Raw genomic sequence first — 26,662 nt, forward strand, 5'->3', positions numbered from 1 at the left:
TTGGAAACTGTACACATGTATTATTTTCTTTTTTTAAGATTATTTATTTATTTATTTATTTGACAGAGAGAGACACAGCGAGAGAGAGAAGACTGGGAGAGGGAGAAGCAGGCTCCCCGCTGAGCAAGGAGCACGATGTGGGGCTCGATCCCAGGACCCCGGGATCATGACCTGAGCCGAAGGCAGTCGCTTAACGGCTAAGCCACCCAGGCGCCCCTCACATGTATTATTTTCATATTTAAAGACTGTAGTACTGAAGCAGAGACACAGAGATATTATGATATGCATTTAGAAATTAAATATAACAACATCAACACAACACTGTGTAAAAACTCATAGGTACACTTGAAATAAGCCTGAGGTCTGGGCATTCATGGCCATCCAACTTCCCCCCTGGAAGCCGGTGAACCTTTCTGGGAGGTTGTCCACGGGGTACATGATGGGATTGGTTTTCATTACAGGAGGTCCGTTTAAAAGCTGCCAGTCACAATGCCTCACCAACTCTCCTGTAAATATTTCAAGAAGAATTTTTGCAAAGGCCGCCTCCAGATGGCACGAAGCTAAACCTGGATGCATCCGCTGGGTGAGGCAGCATAAATCAGCCGGGACGAAATCTCTCCGTGTTGGTGAAGATATCTACCACATCGTGAGTATCACAGAGACTGTAGACAACAAATTCTGCAGCAAATAAATTCACAAGTGGAAAGGGGTGGATGGGGAATCTGAATATTCAGAGACTTAAAAATATTTGAAAAGTGAAACCAAACCTCAACGTTGAGGGATGCATGAGGGGGTGATAATGCCGCAAAGAGAGGAAGGAGGCATCATAAAACAGGGCTGGACAGCAGGTGACAGAGGGCAGGGTGGGGTCTGTGGCGGATGGAGCACAGATGGGAGCTTCTAACTGGGTTCTGTCCCTTGATTTGGGTAGAGGTTATAAGTATGTTCACCTTTTGATTCTTTATTAAACTATACACCTATTTTCTGTATTTGTGCTAATTGTTTTTTTAGCCATATATAGATGGTATGTTTGTTTTCACTACCTGCCCTGATTCTTTCTCTACCTCTGCATTTGGAGCCCTTCTGACAATTAGCTGCCAATTTCTGGGTTCTGAATTCTGCCCAGTTCCCTATCCATCTTTTCCTAGACTCTCTCCTAATTATATATCATATCAATCAGAACAGGCTGTTCTTTTGCAGAAACAAACCTTGAGATCTCCATAGCTTAAAACAAAGGTTTGCTTATTGCTTATGCTACATGTCTATGACATCTTAGCAGAGGCCTCTGCTCAGCTTAGTTGCTCAGGGACCCCAGCTAACAGAGTAGCGACCTTCTCAGATACTCTCAGAGGCTGCGTCAGTACTGACTGGCAAGCAAATGCTTTAGCATGGAAGTGATACATGTAACTTCTGCTCTCAGTTCATTGGCCAGAAGTAATCACATGCCACTATCCAACCACGGGTGAAGTACAGTGCCATAAATGTGCTCAGAAATATTTGGTAAACAACATTCATAAAACAGTCCCTGTGTTGCATGGTTCTGATACACGCAAGTTTCAGTTACCGTGATTTAATTAGATAATATCAACCCCCAACAAAGTGGTTCCAACTTCCATTGCCATGGTTTATGACTGTAATTGCATAAAGTACAAATTTCACTGCCTGCTTTTCAGACCACAGATTACGAACGGTGAAGTGACCCATCGCATCGCTCCTTTCGAAGTCTGTCCGTGACTGGTCACCATGCTCCTGGCAGTGAGTTCATACACAGGCAGCGAAGTGTGTGGTTGTGTTGCCTCCTTGCCTGCCCGTGATAAACCCACGTGACATTTTACAAAAATGGAGAATCTCTAGAGGATTAGCTAACAAAAACAGAAGTACAGCAAAGAAACAAAAAGTGAAAACACTGGCAGCGAAATTGGATGTGGATAAATTTGAAAATGGCAACAGCAAAGCAAAGATTGGAGGAGACATAGGGCTGTGAGAAGCTATGGTGCTAACCTTACTGGAAAAGTCCAGTGAGTATAAAAAACCAGGTGAAGTCACTTCATTATCTTTCAATTTTAATTACAGTAGCAACATGAAGCCACTCATGGTTGAAATGGAATATTTTCTTCTACTTTCAGTTGAAGAGCATAATATTTCAAAATCCTAATTAGTCTGGCTAACATTCAGACCAGAGGATTGAAGTCAGTTGCCACAACAAGAAAGTCAATCACGAGAAGACTGAAGAAGAACCATTTACTGCCGAAAAGGCTGGTTTCATCATTTCAGATTTCAGTGTGAGTTGGTTGATGTTAAGCTACTTGCACACCCAGGAATTTGCACCCAGATCTGGAGAAAATGAAGATGTCCCAGAGGAAGTGATGTCAGCAAAAAACGCTTCACCTCAAAGAAATGCTCATAGATATTTCATGGCATTGCAAGAGTGAAGGATAAACCATTGCAAGCTGATCCAAACCCCGTAAGAAGCATGACCACACACCAAGACATGGAAAAGGTGCCGGCTGCACATCACAAGTTAGGGGATGAGGGGAAGAAGGCAAGCGCTGTTCAAACTACCTTTCTAAAAGAAACTTATAGAAAGAAAGAAAACATTTTAATCCTCAGTGTTTCTAATGTTTTAAATTACAGGATAACATGTAAATATTAATTTTGCTCATTTTTCATTTCCCAATGCATTTATAACCAGCAGTCAGAGAGTTTTTAATCTTTTGACAAAAAATATTTAAAGGTCACAGAACAATTGTTTGCCCACTGATTAACAAGGTGGCTTTGTAGGGTTGCGATGTACATGGTCATTTTTATGATCTTGTGCTATCGTGTAAAGCAAACAAACCTGGTTTGTGCAGAGTTAGGGTACAATTCCTCCACATCTGTTTGTGTCAACTCAATTGCATGGAGTATGAGGAAACTTCTGGAAAAGAACTTGAAACACTAGGATTAGCTAGGTTGAGGATTTCCTGTTATATTTTGGAGGTTGTTATTCAACTCCGACCTGAGGAGGGCCTTGAGGGCCTGTGTGTGATCCTGAGTGGGGAAGAGTTTGTGGACAATATGAGATGAACCACACCCATTTAGCTTCCATGCCATTCTGCTCAGCTAAAAAAAAAATGTGTACAGACAAAGGGAATGTGTTTCTTTACTCACTTCATGGGAGGACAGATGTATCAAGCTACAGCCAAAGGAGAGACTCAAACCCTGGTCAGGGATGAGGCCTCCTTGGGCCATCTGGGCCTTGTGACAATCGTGGAATGCTCAGAGGCTGTCTGAAGCCCAAAAGCAGCGGTTCCAGGGGGATCCACTGCTGCCAGGGAGAGGGGAGGGAACTGTCAGTCCTGGGTGTGACCAGCAGCCTCAGAAGAGGGTTGAGAGCAGTTGCTGAGCAGTAGTTAGGTCTGCTGAGAGCATGTGGGCTCCAGAGTCACTCAGATATTCTGAGGAGGAAGCAGGGGAGGATGAAGGAGGGGCTGAGGTTCCAAAGTTACACTTGAGAGGCGCTCCAAGCTAGGGGAATGAAGGCAATGTTAATATGACCGCATTTTTCCACACTGGCAGTGAGGCCGGGGACATGAGATTTGTTTACAGATGAGGTGACCATATAATTTATTGTTCCACTGGAAATATTTTTAAGGTCAAGGGGATTGCTATTAATAATTGAACCTTCGGGGTGCCTGGGTGGCTCAGATGGTTAAGCGTCTGCCTTCAGCTCAGGGCATGATCTCCAGGTCCTGGGATCGAGCCCCACATCGGGCTCCCAGCTCAGCGGAGAGTCTTGCTTCTCCCTCTCCCTCTGCCTCTCCCCCTGCTCGTGCTCTCTCTCTCTGTATCTCTCTGTCTCAAATGAATAAATTTTTAAAAACCTATAAAAAATAATTAAACCTTTTGCTAATGAAAGGCACAAATAGGTTGTCCCAGACAAACCGCACCATACTCTCACATTTTAGTTACAAGTGGAAATCAGGTAAATTGTAAGTCAGAGGTCATATCAAAATTCATGAAAAGAAATGAATGTGCCCTCAGGCGTTGCAGGCTGGGCTCCCTGGAAGCATTCTCGGAGGTGGAGATTAGCGTGCAGGACGCTTACTAGGGAGTGCTCTCGGGACCCACACCTGTGGAAGTGGATAGGAAGGAGAAAAGCAGGCTCGGGCAGAGAGAAAACGTAGACTGCAGAGCAGTCTCATTAAGGGCCTTAGCTGGCCCTGGGGGGAGCTCCAGGGATGACCTTCAAAGTTATTGGAAATTGGGGCGAGGGGTGTGGGCCTCCTTTCTGCACAGCGACAGGTCATTGCACGTGGCTGTCCCCAAGGCCCTTCTCCAGCTGAGGGCCGATTTCTGGGCAGGGCCTCCGGCTGGCAGCACTCCCAATGGTCCTACAGAGGGGTGCGGGTAGCACAGCCCAGCATCTGCGACCCTAAAGAAGAGGATGGTTTGAGTAAAACTATTTTAAAGATATATACTTCAAGCTGAATCATTAGTCAAGTCCTGCCAAGGAAAGATCCTGTTGCACCTGCTTTGAAGGAGTTGAGGCTCAATCTAATCAGCATCCCAATTGCTTATCTGCAAACAGGATTCCCAAAGAGGGGAACTCATTCTCTCAAATTAATAAAATAGTGCCAATCTTCTTGGTACTGCTTAGAAAACTTTGTTTCCGAAGGTAAATTTCTACCTGACTGTGTGTGGTAATGTTGGTATGTGAGATCCTCACATAGGGCTTACTAGGTTCCAGGCACAGTGTGATGGCGCTGTTGAAATATTAACCATTGATTCTTCTAACAAACCTGCGAAGTAGACACTACAGATAAGGGAACAGAGACCACAAGGTTAAGTAATCAGACGCACGGGGCGGTGCCAGGATTGGACCCACATGTCTCCACAGGCTGGGCTCCGCTGGTTCTCGAAAACACGGTTTAATTTCATAGATACTAGATAACCGCAAAGAAGTTTAACAAGCATCTACCGAGCTCCTATTAGTTGGCAATGTCTAATCTTTGAAGGAAAAAAAAATCTCTGCAGTGATGCAAAGAAGTAATAATAATCACACCACTATTAATATCTACCATGTGCTGGGCGCTGTGCTAACAGCTTTCATGCACCCACATCCTGTACCATGTAGGATACTTGGTGCCCGCCCACGAGAAGGTTCTGATGAACCAGGAAGCAGGACAGGAAATAGCTCCATAACCATATGGAAGACATGAATGACTCAGGGCCCCGGTGTGCAGGACAGGCTGTTGCTGGGTGCAGTGGTCAGAGAGGGACAGGCTGGGTGCAAATCTAGGGGACTTAAACCCTAGAGAGTTGACAGGGTGCCCCCTCCAGGTAATTCAAAAAAATAATACCATAAACAACAAAATCAGAGTAAAGAAATGCGAGAAAGTTCCTATTTTTCCCATTGTGATGATTTCGGTCCTTTTAAAAGAAACTTTCCCGTCAACTTCTTCCCAAACAATGCTTTCAGTTGCCCAGTGCTTTGCTGCTGCTAGATTTGGTGTGGTCTGCTGTTTGGGTGATCCAGTTCTAAAGAAAGAAGAGCTTTTGGGGGCCTGTCGAGCCAGCCAGCTTCATGGCTCTTGAAGGATGGATAGCAGTGGGGAAGGATGGGCCCGGAGGGAAGGGGAGTGAAGACCTCCAGAGCACTGGCCTCGGGGGGCACAGGGCGGGTGCAGGGGAGTGGCTAGGTGGAGCAGATAGGCTGCGGCCAGGTTCAACCTCGAACACCTAGTCAAGGGCTTTGTGATATAGCCCTAATATCGCTCTTGTCATTGAGGTCTTGTCATTGTCTCTCCTCCCCTGAATCTGAATGCCTGGACAGCCAAGCTACTCAAAGCCCTCTTGAGCAGAAGCCCCAGGGGTGGGTGGCTGGGATCTCTGATCACCATGAGGGGAGCTTGTCTGTGCTGTGCCCTGACCCTCTGCAGTCGCTGTAAGCACCCAGGGCCTCCTTCATTGTGCAGCGGCCCTTCCAAAGGGAGCTGACTGGCTCAAGATTCTGGGCAGCTGCCCGGAGCCAGGGGCCGACAGTAAGGGACTCTCGCCTCCCTCTGTCCCACTACCCCGTAGTTCTCCGCTTCTGCAAAGAGCAGCCCGTCGGGTATACATGCTCTAGCCCTCTCGGTTTCATCTTTCCCTCCTTCTGCCAACTGTTAAAATCCTTGATTCTACAAACACATCACAAACAAATCCAATCTTGCAACTGCTCTGACCTGAAGCCTGCCTCGAGGCAGAAGAATGGCAAGAATGCGCTGGAAGCGGTGTTCCTGCGGCGAGTTTGAAGAAGAGGCCCAGGGCTCGGCTGTAGCATCAGATCGTGGAGGCAGCCTCGGGTTTTTAAAAGACCCAAGACAGCCATGCCATGTCACCAGCTCTGCTTGTCCCAGTAACAGTGGGATCCGAATCACGGTGGGAGAGAAGGTCCCTCACGCTTTTCCAGTCCGCTGAGTCGCTTCACCTGCTGTCGTTAAGTGGCTGCCTGATGAAGGATTTCCAGATTATTGCCGGTCGCTTCCTTTCTCTGAATTAAAATTCAAACGTTGTTTTTCCACCTTCATTTCATGCATTCAGGTCAAAGCCTCTGGCTCTTCTCTGTGGTCGAGTGAAATATCCAGCCTGGCTGAATTCAGGATGGAAATGTTTGTGGAACTTTTGGCGGGGGTGCTGGTAAGAGGAGCATGCTGCCGGAGAGGCTCTGAACAACCGGATCTGGATGCTGAGCACCTGCAGGCGTGGTTCTGTGTGCATCTGTCCAGCCTGCGAGCTTTCCTCCCTGGCCTTGGCTTCTGCTCCCTGGATTCACATTCTGTTCCTGTCCCTCTAGCCCATGCAGCCTTCTGCAAGCCCTGCCAAGGCCACTGTGACTGGTCCCTCCCCACCCCGCAGTCAGATCGGGGACACCATGACCCAGAATTCAGCTGCCACATGCTTTTAGTACTTAGCCAGGAGCCTTCTTTCTTTAAGAGGATGGGAAGCCTACCGAAGGCAGAGTCTGTGTTCTCTCAGCACTGGGTTGAGTATAAAGTACAGGTGGAATGAAATTTAGTTGCACCAATTAGAAAATGGATCGGCCAGGACCTTTTCCGAGAATGCCTATTTATTATAAATAAAAAGGCAGGAAACTTATATTAACTGGATTCTTCTCAGACAGAGAGAGAGTGAAGGGCAAACTGTACATACTTTGATCTGTCTCATGGGAAGGAGGAAAGTGGGCTGGGAGAGACACTCAGGGGCACTCAATATATAGTTGCTACTTTTTTTCTAAAGGGTTTGCAGGTTTGAACCAGAGCTAAACTCATCAGGAGGACAGATGTTGCTTCTCCCCCTTCACCAGGCAAAGCTGACATGACCTCTAAATATATATGCCCAAATGTGTTTGAAGGGCACCATACTACGAGCCTGCCCTGGCTCTCCCTCTGGCCTGATAGCTATACTATGAACACGGTATATTCTCAATCTACCTTTTTTTAAAATAAATGAATACACAAAGAGACTTGCAATGAGCGAGTCAAGATTTTCTTCTCAGGGAGAAAATGATCTTAAGGCATTGCACATGTTGAACACTCCTGGTTGAAACGGAAGAGAGAAACTGCTTCTGGAGTTCACGTTCTTTGGCCTTGCAGGTCACGGGGGTCCATGGACAGCATCAGTATCATTTGGAAGTTTATTAGTAATGCAGAATCTTGGGGCACCTGGGTGGCTCAGTCAGTTAAGCATCTGACTTTGGCTCAGGTCATGATCCCGGGGTCCTGAGATCGAGCCCTGACTCGGGCTCCCTGTTCAGCAGGGAGTCTGCTTCTCCCTCTGCCTCTGCCTCTCCCCTCCACTCATCCATGCTCTCTCTCGTAAATAAATAAAACCTTAAAAAGAAAAGAAAAGAAAAGAAATGCAGAATCTTGGCCTCTACCCCAGATCTACTGAATTCAAGTCTGAATTGTAAAGAGATTTATATGTGCTATTCTAGAGAACACAGAGAAAATCATTTAATGGTTTAAGTCGGGACTTTGGAACTACAAATAAATCTCTAATGTGAAAATGGCATCTACAAACTGTATCTCAAGCAATGAGCGTTGGTTGAAATCTGCTGTGTGCCTCGTCCTGAGTTCGGCCCTGCAGGAAAGAAAAGAGGCAGGGGCAGGTCCATCAAGTAAGGGCTCACACTGTGGGATTTCAACCCCAAACCCTGCCCACCACTCCCTATACAAGCCTCCAAGAGGTGGGCTCAGGCCTAACCGAATTCTCTACAGCACAGCTCCTGGGGTCACACCAGTCACGTGGATGGCCCTTATTTTCAGCAATAACAAGTCATTAAGATCGAGCTAGCAAATCATCAGGGAAGACAGCCTGGTTCTAACCTCCGTCATAACATTTTTCTTTTGCGATGAAGCATTGCCGAGTTTGTTGAAAGCTCATTTAGTCTTGCTGAAGCTTAAGCGCTCACGCTTCCCCAAGGTCCAGGGTGGGGGATTGGGAGGTTGTAGGGTGCTGTCCTGGTCTATTAGCCCAGAGGCACAGCTGTAGTTGAAGTCTATGCTCCCTGCATCGTGTCTCATGGAGTTGTTTTAGAATCCTGTGCATAAAAATGTGGATTCTGGAGTCAGATTGCCATGAGTTCATTTCCAGGCTCTCCCGTTTGCTAGCGGTGTGACCTGGTGCAAGCCTCAATTTTCCAGCCATTAATAAGGTGATACTTTATTTCCTGCTTAATTTGGATGAAATCCAACAATTTATCCTTTTTTTTTGCTTTTAGGAATTGTGTTTTATATGTTATATCTAAGAAATCTTTGCCAAGGGCATAAAAATGTTCTCCTGTGTTTCCTTCTAGCTGTTGTATAATCTAAGGTTCTCAGGTTTTATATTTAGGTCTATGATCCATTTTTAGTTTTGAACATGCTACAAAGTATGGAGACTAAAGAAAGGTTCTTTCTTTTTTTCTATTTTCCTTTTCTTGCTTTCTCTTCCTTCCTCCCTTTCTTTTCTTTTTGACATATGGATATGTAATTGTTCCAGTACCATTTATTGAAAAGACTGTCCTTTCTCCCTTGAATTGCCCTTGCACTTTTATGAGAAATCACCAACAATATATCTGGCTCTGTTGTGTTGTATTGATTTATAGGTCTGTCCTTTGGCCAACATTACACTCTTGATTTCAGTAGCTTTATGGCAAGCCTCGAAACCAGACAGTAAAAGATGACCAACGTTGTTCTTCATAAACATTATCTTGGCAATCTAGGTCAGTTCTATTTCCATATAAATTTTATAATTGGTTCATTAATTGCTACCAAAAAAAAAAAAAGCCTGCGGGAATTTTTTAAAAAGATTTTATTTGTTTATTTGACACAGAGAGAGAGCACAAGCAGGAGGAGCAGCAGAGGGAGAGGGAGAAGCAGACTCCCCGCTGAGCAGGGACCCAACGTGGGACTCTATCCTAGGACCCTGGGATCCCATGACCTGAGCTTCGTGAAGGCAGACGCTTAACCGACTGAGCCACCCAGGTGTCCCAAGCCTGCTGGAATTTTGCATAGAGTCTAAAATTTGAGGAGCACTGACATCTTTACAACATAGATTCTTCTAATCTATAAACACAGTATATTTTTCCATGTATTTATGTCTTTCATTTCTCTCAGCAATATTTTACAGTTTCAAGTGTATAGGTCTTGCACATTTTTCATTAAATTTATTAAGTATGTTTTGTCACTCTTGTAAATGGACTTTTTAAAATTTCCTTTTCTAATTGTTGCCAGAAGTCTGTAAAAATAAAATTAATTTTTGTATATTAACTTTGCAACATGTGACCTTGCTAAACTCATTTATTGGTTCGAATAATGGTTTTATAGATTCTTAAGAGCTTTCTACATAAGAAATCACGTCATCTGCAAATAGAGGCAGTTTTAATCCTGTTGAACTTTAAAATCTTTATTTCTACTTCAGTGGCTAGGACTGTCTGTTCAGTGTTGAGTAGAAGTGATGAAAGTGGACATCATTGCCTTGTTCCCAAACTTACTGGGAAAGTGTTCAATATTTCATTATTAAGAATACTTTTTTGGGGTGTCTGAGTGGCTCAGTGGGTTAAGCCTCCAACTCTTGATTTCGGCTCAGGTCATGATCTCAGGGTTGTGGGATCGAGCCCCACATTGGACTCTGTACCCCGTGTGGAGTCTGCTTGTCCCTCTCCCTCTGCTCTGGCTCTCTCTCTCAAATAAATAAATAAAATCTTAAGAAAAAAAAGAATACTTTTTTTTTCTATCAGATTGAGGATGTTCCTTTCTATTCCTAGATTGCAGAGAGTTTTTATCATAAAGATATGTTGAATTTTGTCAGCTCCTTCCTCTGCATCTGTCAAATGATTGCATGGTTTTTCTCCTCAATTCTTTTAATTTGGTGCGTTACATGATTGATTTTTTTTTTTTACTATCAAATGAACCTTGCATTCCTAGATAAACCCTTGTTACTCATGAGGTATTATTCTTTTTTATATATTGTTGGGTTTAATCTGCTTATAGTTTGTTGAGAACTTTTACATCTAAGTTCATGAGGGATGCTGGCCTCTTTTTCATATGTGTTTGTCAGGTTTTGGTATTAGCGTTTACTGGTACCATAAAGCAAGTTGGGAAGTATATCCCATCCTCCTCTATTTTTTGAAAGTGTTTGTGTAAGTTTGGTGTTATTTCTTCTCTGAATGGTTGATGGAATTTACCAGTGTAATTACCTGTGCCTAAAATACAGGTTTTCTGTCTCATCTCTTGTAAATATTCGTGATTTATATTTTTAAAGATTTTTTTCATCTCATCTATTAGTAGAAACTATTGGTATAAAGTTTTTCACAAATTTCTCATATTCTCTTTTTATTATTTTAATGTCTGTGAGATATGTGGTGATAATCTCTCTTCATTCCTGATATTGGCAATTGGTGTTTTCTGTTTTTTCTTCAGCAGTCTAACAAAGTTTATCATTTTTTTGTTGTTCTTCACAAAGAAACATCTTCAGAGTTTGTTAATTTTCTTTATTGCTTGCCTGTTTCTTATTATATTCATTTCTACTCTCATATTTATTATATTACTTGTTCTACTTTGGTTTACTTTGGGTTTGAGGTAGAATCTTAAGTCACTGGTTTTAGACCTTTCTTCTTTTCTAATATAAGCATTTAAAGCCATAAAATTCCCTCTAAGCCCTACTTTAGCCACAGCCCCCCAATTCTGTTGTATTTTCATGATCATTAAGTTTTACATATTTTCTAGTTTCTCTATGATTTTTCTTTCACTCATGAGTTGTTTAGAAGTATGGGTTTAATTTAATATTGGGGTTTTCTTAGGCATCTTATTTTTATTGATTTCTAATTTAATGTAATTATACTGTGATTCAAGGACACATGCTATTATAATTTCAATACTTTTTATTTTATTAGGACTTGTTTTATAGCCCAGCTATGGTCTCTCTTTGTGAATGTGTACAGTTGAAAAGTTGTTGGGTATAGTGTTCTGTAAATAGGCTAAGGGGTTGATAAAGTTGTTTAGAGCCTCTGTGACTTTACTGAATTTTTTGTCCGGTGGTTCTATCAGTTGCAGGGATGGTGTTAAAATAACCCCACTATAAATGTGAATTTTTCTATTTCTTTTTTTAATCTGTCAATTTTTGCTTCGTGTATCTCGAGGCTCTATTCTTAATCATGTACACATTAATAATCATTATGTCTTCATTATTAATTGGTCCATTACATTATACTTAAAGTTTATCTCTTTTTAAAAAATTATTGACTTTTTAGAGTCCACATGTAAGCGATACCACACAGTATTTGTCTTCCTCTGTCTGGCTTATTTCACTTAGCATGATGCCCTCCAGATTCATCCATGTTGTAGCAAATGGCAGAATTTCCTTCCTTTTTATTACAGAATAATATCCCATTGTCTGTCTATGCCACATTTTCTTTATTAATTTATCTATTGAAGGACATGTAGGTTGTTTCCATATCTTGGCTATTGTGAATAGTGTTGCAATGAACATGGGTGTAAAAGTTCATCTCTTCTAGTCAACATATAGTTGGGTCTTGCTTTTTCAAAAGAGCTATTCTGGTAAACTCTGCCTTTTGATTGGAGTATTTAGTTCATTAACACTTAATGTGATTATTGATATGATTGTATCTAGGTCTACCACTTTATTATTTCTTTTCTGTTGTCCACTCCACTCTATTCTTAATTCTTCTGTTTCCCTGCCTTCTGTTGGATTGTTCAAATATATTCAAATTTTGTTTTAACTTAGTTAGCAGATTTTTGGCTATATCACTTGGTATTATTTCTTTGATGGTTGATCTAGGGATTACAAAAAAAAAATCCTTAGATTTTTACAATATACTTAGAATTAATACTGAATGTCTTTACATAAAATGGAAAAACCTTGAAACGGTGTAAGTCCATTTGCCACTCAAACCACTGCTACCAACATTAAGTCCATAGCCATTTGAAGCACTCTTCCCTTGTATGCAATGTGTCATTTTTCTTTGCATGCTTGCAAGATTTCCACTTTATTTTTTGTCGGCAGCAGTTTAATTATGATATGCCTAGAAGCGATTTTATTCATAATTATTCTGTTTGGAATTCCCTATGCTTTGGATCTTTTGACAAATTTGGGGATTTTTTAGCCAGTATTTTCTCAAATATATTTTCTGCTCCATTGTCTCTCCCCTCTCCTTCTGAGACTCCCATTAACTTCATATTAAACCTTTGGATATTGTCCTACATGTCCCTAAATCTTGTTCAGTTTTTTAAATCTTTTTTCTTTTTTTTGTCTTCAGATTGGTATTTACACTTTTTAAATATTGGATTTTAAAGTACAACAGAAAGCTCAGGTTTTAAAGTACAACAGAAGTCCACAATGCTACGATTTATTAATACTGAGTATGTAATACCATGATTTCATATACAATGAAGTTCAAAACCTGTCCTCCGTGTTGACAGCTCTCTCTAGAAAATGGAGATTTTGTGATAAGTTCATAACTTGAGTAGTAGCTAGGGATCTGGTTAGGAGATAGACACCAAGCAGAGAGTTTACAGCACAATGCTATGCGGTGCTAAAATCCAGCTGTGAACAAAGTGCCATGGGAGCACGGAGGTAGAGATGGCTGCCACAACCCCAGGGCATCAGTAAAGGCCTTCAGAGGATGGGCACTTCATCAGGCATTTTAGTTAGCAGGAACAGTCAGGCTTTGTCAGAACTAGAAGAACATCCTAGGCGGAAGGGTTCTGAAAAAGTGCTGCCACAGTTTGGGAGGACGGGGAAGGAGAAAATTGAGTGTCGTGTCTCCAGGGAGGGGCAGGAGAGTAGTCTGCGTTGGGCTGTTTGAAAATCAAGCTGAGGAGCAGCTTGATGCATCACGTGAAGGTACTGGTGGGAAAGGGTGAGCCTCCTCCTTTATCCTAGGAAGACAAAAGCAAGCTCTCTGTCCTCAGACTGGTTGAGAAGCCAAATAAATCTCCATTATGCAAAAGAAGAGGAAGAATACCCATGGCCGTCATTCTGCTCCAGCCTCCATTTTCTCTCACTAGCCTGGGGTGCCCTCCCAACAAATCTCCCCATTTTTCCATTTGCTCACTTCCACCCCATTTTCCACACTTGCCAATCACCTTTTAAAAACACAAATGAGAATAGGTTAATCCAGTGCTTAAAGCCACTCACTGGCTTCCACTGCACTATAAATGCTGGGTCCACACCACTTCCCATGGCCTCTTGCCCAGCCTCCCTACCTTCATGTATCACATTTGGTCACAATGGCCTTCTGGCTGGTCCTGCTCAGGCCAAGCTCTTGTGGGCATCAGGGCTTTGTGCTGCCTGTGTGGATTCAAGTCACTGTTGTCACTCTCCCCCCAGCTCCCCATGTGGCTGGCTCCTTCTTAGCCGTTAGGTCCAGCGTGACTCTCAGCAACTCAGAGAGACCTTCCCTATGTCAAGTCCCTCCCCTATTAAAACCTGTCACGAGGCCCAATTTATTTCATCCAAAGCACAAAGAACCATTTGTAATCTTTTAACCTATTTGTTCACCTGATTAATATCTATCTCCCCCACTGGGATATAGACAAATGGCAAGGATCTTGGCCGTCTTGTTGCTCATTAAATCCCCAGCACCTAGTAGAGTGCCCAGCTTGTAGTAGATACTCAAAAAATATGTGTGGATAAATAGCTATAACTGAATGTTAAAGGTCATGTTATCAACTCTGTATCACAGAGTGAGGATGAGTGGAGGGTGAAGGATCAGAAGAGGAGCGAGAAAACCCTATCTAAAGGGGGCAGCCCTGGTTGTCACTAGCCACCTGAAAGGAGGACCCCCAAGTGATCTTGCTGTGGGTTCTGCAGCTCCTTGGGGAGAAGGAGTAGCTTTGCCTATGAAAATGATGCTTTGGGTACGGTGTGGAGCTCTCTTGTCCTCTGGGCACACTCTGGGAGGCACATTTCAGGGCTGGGACTTCCACACTCTGTGGAGGGCTTCCTGCGGATGCAAGCTCATTGCGTGTCCCCCAGTTCATGCTTCTAAGCCACAGGATGACTTTGAAGAGCTTGCTTGTTCCATCTGCTTCTCCAACCCAACTCCTTGGAGAGGAAACCTATTCTGTCCCCTAGAGGTTGACGTCTTATTCCGGAAGATGGCAAGAATAAGAAAATTATTGGATATTCCATTAAGTTGCTTTATTTTAAAAACCATTGTGGTTTCTAAACCTAGGATACATTTTGGAAACTCTCCTGCCTGAAACCCAGGCGGAGAAGCATCACGTACTTAGAAAATGCACACCTAAGCGTTGGAAGCCGGCAGGAGCACCTTTATCCATCCCAAGCACTGGACAGGGAGAGACATAGCAGAAGGACGTGATGTTGCCGTGTGCTTTTATTGAGTGAGATGCAATGTTTAGAAAGTCTGTAGCACACACCCCAAGTGGAATTTCTTTCAGTTAACAGTGCCATTAGCCAGTCTGGAACCCTCCTCCCACCATCCCCCGTGTCCCCTTGTTCTTTCTTGTTTACAGTCATGGAATGAGAGTCACCTTCTTGACCCCCTCAGAGAATGTCTGTAGTCTTTTGCTATTTTCTCTGTTGGGTACACTTGTGATAACAGGATGGAGGCCCACTCTACTCTGAGGCTTCCTTGGCTTACAGGGCTCAGTGTAGATACCAGTTCTTTTAGAATATTAAAGTAGGATACAAACACCAACCGCCCCCCACCTCCAACATCCTCATCCTGTTTCCTTCTGCCCCCCATCCTCCTCCCCAAACCACTAATTATCTAAACTCTATAGGAAAGGGTTTGGTGCCTAGAGTGGTGAGTTTCTCTGTTTCTGAATGTGTCTTTCCTGCCTCAGGCTCCCTGGGTCTTTGGCGCAGAGGACACGTGTCAAGAACAGAGCTGAGCATCTGGGTCAGAGGTAGAGGTGCTCCTCTGGGCCAGAGAGTGGGTACAATTCCCAAACCACCAGGACAGCGTGACTGCTCAGGCTCCCCTCCTGGCAGGTCTCAGAGCCGCTGGGCAACAATGTGCGTGCCCCTTCCCCCACAGAGCATCGGCCGAGGTCCGTCCAGAGACAACAGAAGTCTGGAGGCCTTTGTGAAACAGGCCGGGACATCCTCCTTCGGTCTCACGCAGGCAAAATCATTACTGTGACAACATCACAGGACTCTGCTACTGTGCATAAGCTTCGTTACGAGAGCTAAAATGGAGTTTTCAGCAGAACAACCCCCCTCCGAGCCTATCTGCCTTCTGCTCCCCACTTCCAACCAGACAAGTATGCCTCCTTGAAATTTTAGAGGTTCGTATTCTCACTGGGGAAATTTAAAAAAAAAAAAAAGAAAGAAAAGAAAAGAAAGATCTTTCCTTTCCAGATTCCTCCTCTGTGCGGACTACATGAGGAAAAGTCTGTAAGAAATTGTGGGTTGATAGCTCAGACGGGGGGAAAAAAAAACACTTTAAATTGACAAATCAGTCCAAACCACTAAGGTTATAACTCTTTCTTTTCCCTCTCCAGCAGAATAGTAAAACAGACTTGTTATTGGCAGTTCTGTAGTGCTACGGAGAGGCCGAATCCAGCATGACATCAGCCCACCGCTTGACCCAAATCTACGATTTCACCAGAGAGCCTTTCCCTGCCTGCTCTCCAACGTGCGGAAGATGCACACGGGGGACGGAGGAAGGAGGCATGAATAAGACACAGACCAGAGCCTTTTCGATGTGTTTAGCACATTTCTGTGACTTCCTTTAATACCACAGACCTTGGTTCTCCCACCATGAGGCAAACAAAAGACAAGCCTGAGATGGGGGGGGGAGGGGAGAGGAGGGCGGGGAGCGGGAGACCCATTCAGTAAAAAGTTGGGCTCGCCTACCTAGCATTTTTAATTGAAACGCTGAAAAGAGGAGGCAAAATGGAAAGAGAAGAAGGAACACCACAGCCGGGTAACTGCAGATATAAAAAGTCCCTTCATTAAATCCGTTGTTTTTTAATTCATAATTGAACTTAAATAAAGAGCGACCTATAGGCAGCTGTTTCTAATATCGAGTCCCCACCGCACATGAAAGACGCATTATTCCTGCGGCAGCCTCCCTACCCTTGGGTGTTATCAGCTGAACATGTTTTGAACCTACCTAATGCATTTGAGGTAGCTTGGGTTTATTTTTCTTTCAATAAAATAAATGGTTTTGTAATTAAATTTCTGCACTGCCTGTGCTTAATGGTTACATTGACAAGTGCTAATGTATGGCAAGAGAATGAGTTTGAAATGAAACATGCTGTTTTTGAATCTGCAAGCAATTTTGCAGCGGGGCCATCAGACCCCTCATGCCAGTGAAACATTTTCATTAATCTCCTCACCGTGCCCCTTGCGCACTCGGCCGGCCGAGAGAGGACACTTCTCAGCTCGCCCTTCACCCCCACCCACCCTTGCCTTTCTCTCAAACACACACACGCACACGCACACGCACACGCGCGCACACACAAATATCATGAAGTGAGCTGTTGTTTGAAAACCATTTTGTGGTCTCTGGCAGGCAAGCCAGTGGAAATTCGCTGACTTTACACCATGAAATGTTGCAGCTGTCCCCTCCAAAGGGACTGGCTGCCTCAACATTTCAATCCCTGGCAGCCAGTCAACAAGAAAATCTGTCCCTCTGTTTTCCTATTTTTTTGGGTTTAACTTTTCCCCCTTAGCTAAATTTATTTTTGAATAAATCTTCTCATAGAGAATAGAGAACGGCTATCGCATGTCTGGCCTCGGTCTGCATGAATCACTTCCAGCCATGGCAAAGGCGGCGCTTGGAAGAAAGTTCCTGAATGCAAACCTGGATGGGGGGCTGTGGTCTCTGCTGGCTTCCCTTCTGCCTGCTGTCCCCTGCCCAGGGAGGAAGCCTGCAGCTGGTGCTCCGGCCCACGTAGGTACAGGCCGTGGACGCACAACCTTGGGCCCTGTCCCTTCCCGGGAAGGCCATCTGACCACTAGCAGGATGGCTTTCCAAGGTGTGGCTGCTCTGGAGCCTGCTGGGCCCCCTCATCAGAGGCCAAGAAGGGTGGACAGAGCCCACAAGCCGTCTGGGTTACGGGGCGATAGAGAGCAATGGGGTCTCGGCTCAGTGGCTCCCCACGAGCTGTGCGACTCAGCATTTTCCCTCCAGGCTGGGGAGAGGAGCCAGGGGCTGCCCGCGTGCATGCTGACTCACCGCGGTCAGGGCAGGCCAGAATTACAAGCTGTCCTGGCCCAGCGTGGCCCTCTCTTGCTGTGTGCTAGGACAGGGTTTGGGGGAAGGGCTTCTGTGTGGTCCGGCCTCCCTGAATTTACTGCAGTGGAAGATGGAGGAGGCAGCTGCTTGTGGGCTCGTCAGGAGCAGGAGGAATGATCTCAGCTTCTCAGAGCTCCCCCATCCCTTTATAGGTCTAATTGCCTGTGGTAGGGAGGGACAAACCTTTCATTTCGTCAAAGGCTTGCCTGCAGGAATCCTTGGCAAGGAGCTGTAGAGACTTAGCTCTCCACCATGGTGTGAATGATGGGCAGAGCAAAGCCCCTCCTGGGGGGGGCGTGGGGCAAAGAAGAAGCCTTAGAGTTAACTGGTATCTGGCTGGCAGGAGGGCAACTCTTGGAAGGAGGAGAGAGCAAAGATGTAGGGGGACTATTGTTATAGCCAGATGACACCTTCACAGTGGCCTTATGATGAGGTAAAAAGTTCTGGTAGACTTATGGAAGAGGCAGAGACTTAATCTTATCCAGGGTAAAGGGGTGGAGGAGAGGCCCATGTCCCAGAAGGAAGAATCGAAGGACGGTGAGGGAGTGAAGCTGGAGGGCTACTCACAGGAGCTTCAGCTGAGTCTGAGCTGGGACCCTGACGAAGCTAAGATATAAATATTGTGAGAGCCCTGTCATCTACCACTCAGCCTACCCCCAAAGTGCTTATACATACGTCCCCCGGACGGCAGTGGTGGTATTCACGTGTGCACTCGGCAAGTTAGAAGTTCTCACTGGGTGCGAGGCAGGTCGCCGCGTCTTTCAGGGTACAGGCATAAAGACGACACGGTCCGCCCTCTCAGGGATGAAGTAGGTCCTCCAGTGGAGACACAAACAAAGTGCTACGTGACTTCAGAGGTGGAAGCAGTGAGCTGTGCGAAGAGGAATAAAAGAAAGCTTCACAGAAGAGACAAGTCTTAAAAGATGAGTAGGATTTCAAGAGGGGAGGATGATGTTCCAAGGGAAGGAACCAGCATGAGTGTGACAGGAACCACAGATGAGAATGACGAGTGGTCCCAAATGGAAGGTGGGCACCATGAGGGCGTGTGTGCACAGGTATGCGTGTGTGTGTGTGTGCACATGGGTGTGCATGTGTTGGTGGGGGTGGGAAATAGAACTGAAGTTAAGATGGGCCATCCTGAGAGCCATGATCAGGAGGCTACAGAAACTATGCTGCCTTTTGCAAACCACAGCCATCCCTTAAAGGAGTTGGAGCCTTGAGGATGGGGGGAAGGAAGGGAGAGGTGATGTGACCCCATCTCTGTATTTGTAATAGACCCTGTGAGCCATAAAGAGCCATCGAGGAGCGGGCCGAGGAGGGACGACAGGTAGGCAGACCAAAGGCGATTTCAATAACCCAGGTCTGAGAGGAAGAGGGCTGGCAAGCCCAGGCAGTGTTCCCCGAGAGAGGGGATGGATGTTGGGGACCCTGCAGAGGTCAGGGGCAACCAATCACATGTGTGGGTAGAAGGGAGGCACCAGCCAGGCGTTTGCTACCTTCGGGATGCCTGGGAAGATGCTCATGGCTACGAGAGAGACAGGGAACCCTGAGGGAGAAGTGTTCTGGGGGGAGGGGGAGAGGAGACCCCAGTTCCGACTGGATATGTGGAATTGGAGTGTCTGGTGGTGACTTTTCATGAGACAACATCCAAGGGCCAGTAGAGGGAGAAACGGACCAAAACAGGAGAAAGGCAGAACTCAGAGGACCCGTCACACAGAGAGGTGCCGATGACACCAATGTGAGGGAACAGCAGGGGAAGCAGGAGATGAGGCAAAAAGAAAAGGGAGGACAGTTTTGAAAGCAGAAGCTGAAACACATTTCTGATGCTTCAAGGAGGCCCCAGAGCGGGGAGGTGGTGGGGTGGTTGGGTTTGCAATAAATAGTGGTTGTCTTGCGGGGGAAGAGTCCAAGTCCAGGGACGCTGAGTGGGAAGTGAGAAGCAGAGGCGGCAAGAGCGGGTTTAAAGCAGCGTCACCATGATGCGTGAGAAGTTCCCTTGGGTGATGGACCGCTGGACAAGGTTCGGTGGGGAATCCGTAGGGGGGCAGGGATGCGACCTGGGAGGGAACTCAGGGGCGGCACGATCATGGGGGAGGCGGAAAGGGGTGGAGGAATTGACCCTGGGAAGCAGCAACAAGAAGGGGTGATGGGTCTGAGAATGTTGGGGTAAGGGCGAGGCGGGTGACAGCTCTGGCAGCCTCTTGGGGAGGGAACCCATGGGAGCCTGTGCTGACTGCAGGGGGTGGGGTGGAGGGCATGGCGAGCGTGGTGTGCCTTGGAAAGGCGAGGCAGGCAGGAAACGGGAGAGCAAGTCAAGCGGGAATGAATAATAGGGCATTGAGCAGCCCGGAGAAGCGAGCTGAAGACGGAAAGCTGGCTGGGCCCGGCCCGGTCTGCACAGCCGCGGCGCGCTCCAGCCCTTCTTGACAGGCTGGAAGCAGGAGCAGAAGTGGAGACGGCGGCGGGCCATCTCGGGCTCCCCATGGCGTCACAGCAGCAGCGGGAGGCCAGGGCGGGGAGGACTGGACAGCAGGAAGCCCCGGAGCTGACGTGCATGAGCTTGACCTCCAAAGTCGGTACAGCCTTGTCTTGGGCTGAAATTCGGAGACCCAATTTGGAAAAGCGCCAAATAAAAAAATACACACTCGTGCCCGAGAGAATACATCCTAGAGGTTAGAAAACTAACTCCCACGGAGGCTTCTCCTTCTGCACTCGGCCTTCTTGCGCTGCGTGATCCAGGCCCATGGCTTTTTACATCGTTCCTCTGCTGTGCCTACCGCTGGGACACCTTCTGTTGATTTACTAGTTTCCTGGGGAAAAAAAAGGTGCTATTTACATGAAGGTAACCTCGCTTCAAACGAGCTTTGAGTCTACAAAATTCTGTAGTTCTTGCCCTCTTGCTGCCGTGGTAAAACAAAACAAAAACAAACAAGCAAAATCAGTTTCATGGAAACCTCATTGGTCTTTTGACTTGTTCTTGACATTCAGTGGCTTGTCAAAGCTAAATAGATACTGAACAAATTCTACCCGGTTCAGTTTGGGAAGGTAAACCTCGTCAGAGCTGTGGTCAGGCCTTCACCCTCCGCAGGATCCTGGCGTTGGTTACAGTCACCTTAAGTACTACTGACTCTGTGAGAGGCGGCTTCCTAGTCTTGACCAGAGCGGGGAAAGGACCCCACGCAGGGTCAGAAAGCCGCAAGCTGGGGACAAGCCCAGAGGAAGGGGTGGAACATCCTTTGGATACTGTCCACCAGGACCCTCCTTCCTGACAAGGGGAAGTAATTCTGTGGGGTCTTCCTGCATCCTCTTTAAACATTTCCAAGTCCCTCCCCAAAGGCCTAAGGAGACCTCTAAAGCCACTCTTTCTCTCCTTTTAACTGTAAACTGCTGTTAGTTTAGTTTAGTTAGTTTAGTTAGCAGAGTGGTATAAAAAAAGTCAGAGCCCCAGAAAGTGTCAGTACCCCTGGTTCTGTCCAGCCTAGAATCTGACAGCGACGACCCCCAGGCAGAGTTTGGGATGGTGAGGGGGCCTCCTCCACAGCCTCCAAAGGCAGAGTGTGGACTGAGCATTCAGGGAACAGCTTTCATGACACATCCTAATTCTCCTGTGAGCTCTCCGTATTTCCCACCACGGCCACGTCTAGGAAGAGTGAAATTCATAAGCTGACTCCCCACTCCCCAAAAGGTACACATCTTTCTCTCCCAAAGGAGCCACTTTACCACCTTCAGTTTGATGACCCACCAAAGAGAAGAAGTAAATGCTTATGATTGGGACCTATGCCATACTTAAACCCTTTGCCAAGTGTTCGCTTTTGCCAACCTGTTTCACAGCATACCTATTATTTGAGAAGTGTTATCCCCATTTTGCTGGTGAGGATCTGGCTTTGCATCATATCTGGATTAAAGCCTTAGCCTGTTCTCCATATTCATCTCACTGCCAAGTCTGTCACACCTGTATATGCTGCCTTATAGCAACCTCTGTCAAATTAAAAAGTTCTCTTATTTTGATGCCCCATGTCAGTTTCCATGTGGAAGACTGCTCGGATTTGAAACCTGTTGTCTGGAAGCCAATAACTCTTTCATCAAGTGTTCATCGAGAGAAGCCGAGAGAGATCCCATCTGCAAGGACACAGCTACCTGCTTCGGAATACAGGAAAACAAGCAGAAAAACATGTCCACTTGCCATGCCTTCCTTATAGCCAGGCCCCAGAGTTCTGGGCTGTCGTTTCAAGATGCAGAAACAACATCACAAAATAAGGACTTGGTGATCTTCCAGGAGCCCCTATGGCAGCACCATCCCACACCAGTGAGTCCCAAAGCAGCCTTCTTCAGTGATGGCAAATGCATCAGTGGGAGGCAGGCACTGTTAGACCCCACCCCCAACCAACTGTACCTTGCTTTGCTTCTTGATGTCTCCACTTGAACCCAGAGGAAGATGGCCAACCTTGGAAGAAAAACCTGGGAGTGTTCCAGCAATAAGCTAGTTAGCTCAGCATGCTGAGGCAGCTCACACTTTATGTAGCAGAACCGACTGAATATCATGATTCATCCTCCCCTTGGCTTTTGGCCCTCATCGACACTTCCAGGAAGGAAGTTACACTGACGAAGGAAGGGAAGAGGGAGGGAAGCAAGAACAATCCCCACCGTGAGAAGCTCCCTGACCTGGGATGGGGGAGGGTAGGGCCTGAAGGCTGGCTGCAGAGAGGGGCAAGGAAAGCTGGGTGCTTTGGAGCCAGAGTGCTCATTATGAGAAATTTCTTAATGACCGCTAAGTCCTAAGGGAGGCACGTGAGCAATGCCTGGTGCCAAACATGCTTGCCCGGGGCCTCCTGTCCAGATGGAAAATGTGTAGAGAGTTAGAGAGGAGAGTAGAAGAAATGGCGTGGTTGCTGAAGATGACTGATGGCCTTGGGACGGCAAATCTTGCCCCTGTGGGATCAGGATTTCCTGGAATGAGACACAAAGATTAGTGACTTTCAGGTGAGAAAGAAACTCAGTTCCCGGGTTTTGGAACAAAATGTCTTTGTGGTTCCTTGAGGGTTTCATTTGTGTTCACCCACAGACCTCTGCTCATGACCTTTCTTCTTTCCACATGTCTGCATCCTAGTGGGCCAGAGCTCAGGGCTTCATGCAGGCCCCTTCATGAAATCGTCCCTGATGGTCTAATCTGGGCTCTCCCTCCCCTGACCTGCTGACCTGCTGTAGGCAGAAATGATGTTGGTTTGAGATTTTCCAACAGGGATATGTTTTGGGGATGAATGTTTGCCTTCGTGGAACCTCAATGTTACTCAAAGATTCTGAGGGAATAACTTAATAAGATGTAATCTATTAAAACATGTTATGGAGTAAGATATAAAATTGGCAAGAATGTGTAAATGAAAGCTGAGACCTAGGGAAAATTTCATGAAGGTGGAGGATCACTCTGGGCCACACCCAACCGGATACCTGCTTGCTCTCCTCTCCACTGGGGGACTTGGGTAAAAGAGCTGGAGAAATAGGCAGTAAGATGTGAGGGGATATTGGAGGGTTCCCTTTTCTTCATAGAGGCCAGAAAAATGGGAGGGGAAACTTTGCTGATTTCAAGTAAATGGCCATGGTTTCACCGATCTGCAATTTAAAAAAACCACACACAATAGCAACCTAGAATAAAAAAGACAAGAAAAAACAAATGTTGGCAAGGATGTGAAGAAAAAGGAACCCTTGTGCACTCTTGTTGGGAATACAAACTGGTGCAGCCACTGTGGAAAACAGTATGGAGGCTCCTCAAAAAAATTAAAAGTAGAACTACCCTATGACCCAGTAATTCCACTACTGGGTATTTACCCAAAGGAAACAAAAACACTAATTCAAAATGATACATGCACCCCTATGTTCATTGCAGCATTATTTACAACAGCCAAGGTATAGAAGCAACCCAAGTGTCCATTGACAGAAGAATGGATAAAGAAGATATCATAGACACACACACACAATGGAATATTACTCAGCCATAAAAAATGAGATCTTGCCATTTGAGTCAACATGGATGGATGTATTGTGCTAAGTGAAATAAGTCGATACTGTATATGATACTGAAATACTACATGATTTCACTCACATGTGGAATCTAAACAAAACAAATGAACAAACAAAAAAGCAGAAACTGACCCATAAATATAGAGAACAAACTGATGTTTGCCAGAGAGGAGGGGTTAAGGAGATGGGCAAAATGGGTGAAGGGGAGTAGGAGACACAGGTTTCCAGGTATGGAATGAAGAAGTCACAGAGATGAAAGTTACAGCATACGGAACATAGTGAATGGCATTATAATAGCATTGTATGGTGACAGATGGGAGCTACACTTGTAGGGAGCAGAGCATAATGTAGAGAGTTGTCAAATCGCTGTGCTGTACACCTGAAACTAATGTAACAGTCTGTGTCAGCCAGACTTCAGTAAAAAAAGTAGTGCCTGCAAAGTATTCTGTGCGTCCTGCATGTTGGGCACTGGACTGCTTGCATTACACAGATCATTGCAGTCGATCCTCACAACAACCACTGAGGTGGTATCACTCCCGCTTCATAGCTGACGAAGCCAAGCCACTATGAGGTAAAGTAACTCACCCCGAGTCAAAAAACTGGTACGATCCAGGGGCGCCTGGGTGGCTCAGTCAGTTAGGCGTCTGCCTGCGGCTCAGGTCATGATCCCAGGGTCCTGGGATTGAGCCCCGTGTTAGGTTCCCTGCTCAGTGGGGAGCCTGCTTCTCCCTCTCCCTCCACCCCTCCTGCCACCACTCCTGCTCTCTCTCTCTCTCAAATAAATAAATAAAATCTTAAAAAAAAAAAGCTGGTAAGATCCAGACTCCTAGGTAATACTCCACGCCACTGTGGGCATATGAAGGAAGAGACATGTGGCATGTGTCTCCACAATGTATCACAGGCCCCCCCTTGTATGATTCTCGGTTCACCTCCACCACTGCACGGACAGACTCCCAGCTCCAGTGGGGAGCTCAGTGTGTCCTACCCGTTCCTCCCCGTCCTGGGGCTTTTGGGCCCGGGTGCAGGGACCTCACCTCCTGTACCATGATCTGGAAGGTCTCACAGGACCACAGCTTGCCTTTTCTAACCAGAGGTAAAAGGACTGATTCGGTCCATCCCTTTACAATTTGGGGAATTACCAGGTCAGATCGAAGTGTCCCCAAGTAAGAGATAAGGAGCAATTTGGAGGCAGCCAGGGAACGGCTGGTTGTGAATCCACTCTGCACGGGGAGAACTGAGGGTGAGAACTCAAGGCTGGAGCCCCAACGCCGGGACAGCTCATCTCCGAGAACTTTTCCATCTAGTAACTTCCTGCGTGATATTTTTCATTGCGGTCACAGTGAGGAACTCTGGTTATTTTTACTAACACACCCCACAGCCATTGCATTTATTTCATCCTACAGCGCTTTATGATGTGTCTGACCCAGGAAAATGTGTGACTCCTGGGGGTGTCGGGGGTGGTCTTTATTTTCTTCCCTCTCTCAGCTTTCCTTTTCCCTGGCACTTGCCTGCCGAGGGAGTGGGTTCTGACTTCCCATGCACACTTTTCCACCGTCTGTTCAGATCTGCCCCATTTCCCAAGGGGCCCTTCTAACTTTATGTTGCACAAATCCATGGCCTGGGGACTTGCCAAATCTGTCAAGTCTTAATGTTTTCCTTGGCAGGGACCCCATCACTCCGCGGAAATGGGTGGGGTGAGCCATCGGGGCTTGGTGCCGCTCCTCCGGGCGCCGAGTGCGGCCACTGGGGCTTTTTCCTGACGCCCTTCCCAGGCTCCTCCAGCTCTGGCATGCCCCGCATCCTGCCTCTTCCAAGCCTGCTGGCTTCTTGGAGCATCGCTGACTCGGGCGCCTCCCAGGCCCACAGGAACATCATTAAGTCTGAAGCTTTATCTTCATCACCTCTGCCCTCCTCACCCCAAGGGACGGGTGCCCCTTGCCTTCCCTGTCCTCTTCCCACTGCCGCCCCTCTGGAGACTCCAACCTTTCGGGCCAGAAGGGGAAAGTTCATTCTTCCATTCAACCAAGATTTGTACCAAGTATCTATACAACACTGTTCACCGTCCTAAGTTCTTAATAGTGAACTGAGCAATGAACAGAACAGCCAGAAAGCCCAGCCCACATGGCGCTTACATTCTAAGCAAACTCATAAACTTTGAAAAGGAGGTTGTTAGAAAGTTAATGTGCTGGGTCAGACTCCCTCCTTCTTAAAACAGAAGTCTGGAGAGTATGGTTTAACCCCCAAAAGAACAAAGTACCGATGTGGAATTCCTGACGTGTGTGGGGGTGATAGTTGGGAGCCAGGGACCTCTGGTCCTCTGGAACGGGGTTGGCTGAGCTATGGCCCATAGGGGGCCTACCGCCCATTCTGTATGGCCCACAAGCTAAGAATAATGTTTACATTTTGAAATGGTTGGAAAAAATCAACAGGAGAATAGTATTTTGTGGTGTGTGAACATTATATGACATTCATGTTTCGGCGTCCAGAAGTTTGACGGGGACACAGCCCCTCCCACTCACTTACACGTGGTCTCCGGCTGTTTTGGTGTCACAACAGCAGACTTCAGTAGTTGTGACAGCAATCGCATGTGGCCCCTGAAGCCTCAAACACACACTCTCCGGCCCTTTACAGAAAGTTTGCTGACCGCCGCTGTTAAATCACATAGTGGAGTAGCGCTTTCTCCTCCGTGTGCATCGGGCTGGCCTGGTTAGGGAAGCAGGAATCTCTCTTCTCAGTCGGTCCAAGGAAGTGGAGTTACCGTTGGCAGCTGAGAACCTGTCCCTGACATCTGTTTTCTCTTCAGCGCACGTGGAGACAAGCCCTCCTGGGAAGTGTCCGACACATGCAAGAGTCCCTCTTGGCAGAATCTTCGATGTTGTTCAGGAGCAAACCTTCACCTTGGGAGGTTCC

General features: G+C 46.3%; 1 long non-coding RNA gene across 1 annotated transcript; it reads right to left on the reverse strand.

The window, feature by feature from the left end:
• Window positions 1-12,881: 12,881 nt before the first annotated feature.
• LOC110590455 lies at window positions 12,882-22,260 on the reverse strand. The gene is made up of 3 exons (XR_002480953.1): window positions 22,131-22,260; window positions 18,413-18,608; window positions 12,882-13,403 (listed from the first exon to the last, which is right to left on the reverse strand). It is a non-coding gene; the product is annotated as an uncharacterized LOC110590455 (long non-coding RNA).
• Window positions 22,261-26,662: the final 4,402 nt, after the last annotated feature.

The sequence above is a fragment of the Neomonachus schauinslandi genome, chromosome 10 (genome assembly GCF_002201575.2).
Source record: "Neomonachus schauinslandi chromosome 10, ASM220157v2, whole genome shotgun sequence".
Lineage (NCBI taxonomy): Eukaryota > Metazoa > Chordata > Mammalia > Carnivora > Phocidae > Neomonachus > Neomonachus schauinslandi.